At 36.7% G+C, this 8,156-nt stretch overlaps 1 pseudogene; it reads left to right on the top strand.

The window, feature by feature from the left end:
* Positions 1 to 659: 659 nt before the first annotated feature.
* Positions 660 to 1,691, top strand: LOC123777540 (small ribosomal subunit protein eS1-like; annotated as a pseudogene).
* The last annotated feature ends 6,465 nt before the right edge of the window (positions 1,692 to 8,156 follow it).

Here is an 8,156-nt window from a genome sequence, read left to right as displayed (position 1 = left end):
AATAAAATAATAAATAAAAAAGTACATGGAAACAACTGAAAATAAAATAATTAAGAATAGAGCAAACATAAATGATTTTGAAATTAAACATACAATAGAATAAATCATTGAAACCAGGAGCTTATTCTTTGAAAAAATAAATAAAATTGATAAACCTCTAGTCAGACTTATCAAGAAAAAAGAGAAATGACTCAAATAAAATCACAAATGAGAGAGAATAACAACCAACAGCAAATAAATATAATTATAGGAGAATATTATGAAAAATTATGTGCCAACACATTAGACAACCTAGAAGAAATTGATAAATTCCTAGAAACATATAAACTACCAAAACTGAAACAGGAAGAATTAGAAATTTTAAACAAACTAAAACTAATTACCAGCAAAGAAATTGAATCAGTAAACAAAAAACTCCCAACAAACCAAAGACTAGGACCAGATGGCTTCACAGATGAATTCTACCAAACATTTAAGAAGAGTTTATACCTACTCTTCTTAAACTATTCCAAAATACAGAAGAGGAAGGAAAACTTCAAAATTCATTTTATGAGACCAGCATTATCTTCATACCAAAAAACAGATAAAGACACACACACAGAGAGAGAGAGAGAGAGAGAGAGAGAGAATTACAGGCTTTTGGCTCCCTGAGCAGTACCATGGTGGTCAGCAAAAACAAGCACCTTATGAAAGGCAGCAAAAAGGGAGGCAAGAAGAAAGTGGTTGATCCATTTTCTGAGGAAGATTTGTGTTATGTGAAAGCACCAGCTATGTTCAATATAAAAAATATTGGGACAAAAAAAAACCACGCTAGTCATGAGAACTCAAGGAACCAAAATAACACCTGGTGTCCTCAAGGGAATTGTTTTTGAAGTGAGCCTTGCTGATCTGCAGAATGATGAAGTTGCATTTAGAAAATTCAAGCTAATTACTGAGGATGTCCAGAGAAAAAACTGCCTAACTAACTTCCATGGCATGAATTTTACCTGTGACAAAGTGTGCTTCATGGTCAAAAAATGGCAGACCATGATTGAAGCTCATCTTGATGTCAAGACTAACAATGGTTATTTGTTTTGTCTATTTTATGTTGGTTTTATTGAAAAACATAACAATCAGATTTGGAAGACCTCCTATGCTCATCACCCACAAGTCTGCCAGATTTGGAAAAAGATGATGGAAATCATGACCTGAGCAGTGCAGACAAATGAATTGAAAGACATGGTCAATAAATTCATAGCAGGCAGCATCAGAAAGACACAGAAAGTGTTGTCACTCTATTCATCCACTCCATGATGTCTTTGTCAGAAAAGTAAAAATGTGGGGTGCCTGGATGGCTCAGTTGGTTGAGCCTCTGACTCTTGATTTTGGCTCAGGTCATGATCTCAAGGTTGTGAGATCAAGTCCCGCATTGGGCTCCATGTCCATCTGAGAATCTGCTTCACTCTCTCTTTCCCTCTCTTTCTGCCCCTCCACCCTGCTCATACACTTTCTCTCTCTCTCTCTCTCAATAAAGAAAAAAAATTAAAGAAAGGAAAGTAAAAATGCTGAGGAAGCTGAGGTTTAAATTGGAAAAGCTCATGGAGCTTCTTGGTTGGTGAAGGTTGTAGTTCTGGAAAAGCTCCTGGGGATAAGACCAGTGCTAAAGTTGAAGGAGCTGCTAGAATGAACCAACAATCCAAGAATCTGTTTAAAGTTCAGACACTTAATGGTAACAAATAAAAAATCTTATTTGTAATGTTTAAAAAAGAGAGAGAAAGAGAATAACAGATGAATGGAAAAATCCTCAACAAAATACTAGCAAACCAAATTCAACAATACATTAGAAAATTCATTCACTGCAATCAAGTGTGATTTATTCCTGGTTCGAAAGGGTGGTTCAATATTTGCAAATCAATCAACATGATATATCATATCAATGAAAGAAGGGATAAGAACAAGGTAATCATTTCAGTAGATGCAAGAAAAATATGTGACAGAGTGCAACATCCATCCATGATAAAAACCCTAAACAAAGTAAGTTTAGAGGGAACATACCTAAACATAATAAAAGCCATATATGAAAAACCCACAACCAACATCATCCTTAATGGGGAAAAACTGAGAGTTTTCCCCTAAGGTCAGGAACAAGATGAGGATGCCCACTCTCACCACTTTTATTCAACATAGTACTGGAAATCCTAGCTGCAGAAAGCAGACAAAGTGTATCTATATCTATATCTATCTATATAAAATCCAAATTGTCAAAGGAAGAAATAAAACATTGGTTATATGCAGATGACATGATACCACATATAGAAAACTTGAACAACACACACACACAAAAGAACTGATAAATTCAGTTAAATAACAGGATACACAATCAATGTACAGAAATCTGTTGCATTTCTATACACTAACAAGAAAGTAGCTGAAAAAGAAATTAAGAAAACAGTCTCACTACCAAGACTGAAACAGGAAGAAATAGATTACTTAAACAGACCGAATAATTATTGAAGAGATTGAAGCAGTGATCACAACCTCCCCAAAAACAAGAGTCCAGTGCCTGATGGACTCCCCGGGGAATTCTACCAAACATTCAAAGAAGAAATAATACCTGTTCTCCTGAAGCTGTTTCAAAAAAATAGAAACAGAAGGAAAATTACCAAACTCATTCTATGACGCCAGTATTACCTTGATCCCCAAACCAGGCAAGGATCCCATCAAAAAGGAGAATTACAGATGGATTTCCCTGATGAATATGGACACCAAAATTCTCAACAAGATCCTAGCTAATAGGATTCAGCAGTACATTAAAAGGATTATCCATCAAGACCAAGTGGGATTCATCCATGGGTTGCAAGGGTGATTCAACATTTGCAAAGCAATCAGTATGATAGTTCATATCAACAAGAAAAGAGTCAAGAACCATATTGACTCTCAATTGATGCAGAAAAAGCATTTGACAAAATACAGCATCCTTTCCTGATTAAAACCCTTCAGAGTGTAGGGACAGAGGGTACATCCCCCAATTTCATAAAAACCATCTGTGAAAAGCCTACAGTGAATATCATTCTCAATGGGGAAAAGCTGAAAGCCTATCCTTTAAGATAAGGAACACAGCAAGGATGCCCACTCTCGCCATTATTATTCAACATAGTACTAGAAGTCCTTGCAACAGCAATCAGACAACAAAAAGGGATAAAAGGTATCCAAATTGGCAAGGAAGATGTCAAACTGTCTCTCTTCACAGATGACATGATACTCTATATAGAAAACCCAAAAGACTCCACCCCCAAACTACTAGAACTTATAGAGCAATTCGGTAATGTGGCGGGATACAAAATCAATGCTCAGAAATCAGTTGCATTTCTATACACAAACAATGAGACTTAAGAAAGAGAAATTAGGGAATCCATCCCACTTACAATAGCACCAAAAATCATACGTTATCTCGGAATTAACTTAACCAGAGACATAAAGGATCTATATTCTAGAAACTACAAATTACTCTTGAAAGACATTGAAGAAGACACAAAAAGATGGAAAAAGATTCCATGTTCTTGGATTGGAAGAATTAACATAGTTAAAATGTCCATGCTACCCAGAGCAATCTACACTTTCAATGCTATATCGATCAAAATACCAATGACATTTTTCAAAGAACTGGAACAAACAGCTCTTAAATTTGTGTGGAACCAGAAAACGCCCCATATCGCCGAGGAATTGTTAAAAAGGAAAAACAAAGCTGGGGGCATCACATTGCCGGATGTCAAGCTGTACTCCAAAGCTGTGATCACAAAGACAGCATGGTACTGACACAAAAACAGACACATAGACCAATGGAACAGAACAGAGAACCCAGAAATGGACCCTCGGCTCTTTGGGCAACTAATCTTTGACAAAGTGGGAAAAAACATCCAGTGGAAAAAAGACAGTCTCTTCAGTAAATGGTGCTGGGAAAATTGGACAGCTACATGCAAAAGAATGAAACTTGACCACTCTCTCACACCATACACAAAGATAAACTCCAAATGGATGAAAGACCTTGATGTGAGACAGGAATCCATCAAAATCCTAGAGGAGAACATTGGCGGCAACCTCTTTGACATTGCCCACAGCAAGTTTTTTCATGACACACCTCCAAAGGCAAGAGAAACAAAAGAAAACATGAACTTGTGGGACTTCATCAAGATAAAAATCTTCTGCACAGCCAAGGAAACAGTCAAAAAAACTAAGAGGCAGCCCACGGAATGGGAAAAGATATTTGCAAATGACACTACAGAGAAAAGATTAGCATCCAAGATCTACAAAGAACTTCTCAAACTCAATACACAAGAAAGAAATAAACAAATCAAAAAATGGACAGAAGATATGAACAGACACTTTTCTAATGAAGACATGCAAATGGCTAACAGACACATGAAAAAAGTGTTCAAAATCATTAGCCATCAGGGAAATTCAAATCAAAACCACATTGAGATACCACCTTATGCCAGTTAGAATGGCAAAAATGTACAAGGCAGGAAACAACAAATGTTGGAGAGGTTGTGGAGAAAGGGGATCCCTCTTACACTGTTGGTGGGAATGCAAGTTGGCACAGCCACGTTAGAAAACAGTGTGGTGGTCCCTTAAAAAGTTAAAGATTGTGCTACCCTTTGATCCAGCAATGGCACTACTGGGTATTTACCCCACAGATACAGATGTAGTGAAGAGAAGGGCCATAAGCACCACAATGTTCATAGCAGCATTGTCCATAATAGCTAAATTGTGGAAGAAGCCGAGATGTCCTTCAACAGATGACTGGATTAAGAAGATGTGGTCCATATATACAATGGAATATTAGTCATCAGAAAGAACGATTTCACAACGTTTGCAGCAACATGGATGGGACTGGAGGAGATAATGGTAAGCGAAATAAGTTAAGCAGAGAAAGACACTTATCATATGGATTCACTCATTTATGGAACATAAGAAGTAGGAAGATCGGTAGGAGAAGAAAGGGAAGAAGAAAAGTGGGTAAACGGAAGGGGGAATGAACCATGAGAGACTATGGACTCTGGGAAACAAACTGAGGCCTTCAGAGTGGAGGAGGTTGGGGGAATAGGATAGGCTGGTGATGGGTATTAAGGAGGGTACATATTTGCATCGTGCCCTGGTAGTTATACACACGTAATGAATCGTAGAACTTTACATCAAAAACCTTGGGCATTGCTGTATAGTGACTAACATATTATAATAAAAAAATTATTATAAAAAATGTAAACAGTCTCACTTACAATTTCACCCCAAATAGTAAGATACCTAGGAATAAACTTAACCAAAGAGGTGAAAGATCTATACTGTGAAAACTATAAAACACTGATGAAAGAAATTAAAGATGACCCCCCTAAAATCTAAATAAATTCTGTGCTCATGGATTGGAAGAACAAATATTGTTAGAATATCTATGCTACCAAAACAATCTACAAATTTAATGCAATCCTTATGAAATTACCAACAATATTTTTTTTCACAGAACTAAAAAATAATTCTGAAATTTATATGTAACCACAAAAGACCGTAACAGCTAAGGCAATCTTGAAAAAGAAAAGCAAAGCTGAAGGCATCACATTTCCAGACTTGAAGCTACGTTACATAGCTGTAGTGATCAAAACAGTATGGTACTGGCACAAAAATGGACACACAGATCGATGGAACAGAATAGAAAACCCAGGAATGGGGGCGCCTGGGTAGCGCAGTCGTTAAAGCGTCTGCCTTCGGCTCAGGGCGTGATCCTGGCGATCCGGGATCGAGTCCCACATCAGGCTCTTCCGCTATGAGCCTGCTTCTTCCTCTCCCACTCCCCCTGCTGTGTTCCCTCTCTCGCTGGCTGTCTCTCTGTCACATAAATAAATAAAATCTTTAAAAAAAAAAAAAGAAAACCCAGGAATGAACCAACTACATTGTCAATTAATCTTCCACAAAGCAGGTAATAATATCTAGTGGAGAAAGTCTCTTCAACAAATGGTGTTAGGAGAAGTGGACAATAACATACAAAAGAATTAAACTGGACAATTTTCTTACACCATATAAAAATTAATTAAAAATCGATTAAAGACCTAAATTTGATACCTGAAACCATAACAATCCTAGAAGAGAACACAGGCAGTAACTTCTTTAACATGGGCCATAGCAACTTTTTTCTAAATAGGTCCCATGGGGCAAGGGAAACAAATGCAAACATAAATTATTGGGACTTCAAAATAAAAAGCCTCTGCACATTATTTACAAATAATCCAACTAAAAATTGGGCAGAAGACATGAACAGACATTTTTCCAAAGAAGACATACAGATGGCCAATAGGCACATGAAAAGTTGTTCATCACTTACCGTCAGGGAAATGCAAATAAATCAAAGCTACAATGAGATATCTCTTCACACCTGTCAGAATGGCTAAAATCAATACATGAAGCAACAAGCGTTGGCCAGGATGTGGAGAAAATGGAACCCTCCTGCACTGTTTGTGGGAATGCAAACTGGTGCAGCCAGTGTAGAAAACAGTATGGAGGTTTCTCAAAAAAAATTAAAAAAAGAACTACCCCATGATTCAGCAATTACACTACTGGGCATTTACCCAAAGAATACAAAACACTAATTCAAAAGATACATGAACCCCTATGTTTATAGCAGCATTTACAATAGCCAGATTATGGAACCAATGTCCATTAACTGATGAATGGATAAAGAAGTTTGGTATATATAAACAACAGAATATTACTCAGCCGTAAAAGAGAATGAAATTTTGCCACTTGCAAAGACATGGATTGAGCCAGGGTGTATTATGCTAAGTAAAACAAGTCAGAGAAAGACAAATACCATATGATTTCATTCATCTGTGGAGTTTAAGAAACAAAACAGATGAACACAAGGAGACAGAGAGAGAAACAAGAAACAGATCCTTAAGTATAGAGAACAAAATGATAGTTACCAGAGGGGAGGTAGATGAGGGGTGGATTAAACAGGAGATGAGTATTAAGGAAAGCACTTGTTCTGATTAGCACCAGGTGATGTATGTAATTGTTGCATCACTATATAGTATACCTGAAACAAATATAACACTGTATGTTAACTAATGGGAATTTAAATAAAAACTTAAAAAAAACAGGGACATTCAGAATATGATTGCACAAACTAGCTATCCAGCTTGTACCATACAATATCTGAGAGAAAATATTTGGAACTGAGTCAAATATATTCATGCCACATCACTCACTACTTAGCATGCAACAAATGTCCACTGGTGACTGAGTTATCTCTATTGAATGATATATAAACTCCACTTACATATCAAAGCTTGAGGAGCTGGGTATCCAGGGCCTTTTCTCCTGCTCTCTGAGTATCAAGCCAGATTTAGAGGAATAAGGGCAACTAATGCAGTTCTGAATAAGAAAGCCTACTTCCTTCCTTTATGGCACGGATTTTCAACATATTTCCCTGGATGAGGGAGGAGTCTTAGATAAAAGATATTATTGTGGGGCATTTGGGTAAGTTAGGAGACTTCGAAGACACATGAAACCATCCGGGCTCACAATATTTCTCAGTGTGGCTGGGTTTTAAGATTGGGAATGTGGTTCTTGAAATCTAGTCAAAAGGCTCCAAACATCATTGCAACATCAGGTACAACATTCCATAAGCTTGATGGTCTCTAAGTTTTTCTTTTTCTTCAGTTTTTTATTTTTTATTTTAAGTCTAGTTAGTTAACATACAGTGCAATATTGGTTTCAGGAGCAGAATTCAGTGATTCATCACTTTCATACAACACCCAGTGCTCAACATCACAAGTGCCCTCCTTAATACACATTAACCATCTAGTCCATCCCCCACTCACATCCCTCCATCCACACTCAGTTTGTTCTCTATCTTTGAGTCTCATGGTTTGTTTCCTTCTCTCCTTTTTTTTCTTTTTCCCTTTCCCATATGTTCATCTGTATTGTTTCTTAAATTCCACATATGAGTGAAATCATATGGTATTTGTCTTTCATTGACTGACTTACTTCACTTAACATCATACACCCTAGTTCCATCTGCATCATTGCAAATGGCAAGATTTTATTTTTATTTTTTGATGGATGAGTAATACATATATATATATATATATATATATATATATATATATATATATATAGTATTTTCTTTA

This window comes from Ursus americanus, chromosome X (assembly GCF_024610735.1).
Source record: "Ursus americanus isolate L20-20 chromosome X, mUrsAme1.1.p, whole genome shotgun sequence".
In the NCBI taxonomy this organism is placed as follows: Eukaryota; Metazoa; Chordata; class Mammalia; order Carnivora; family Ursidae; genus Ursus; species Ursus americanus.
This window is presented reverse-complemented; position numbering and strand designations above follow the sequence as displayed.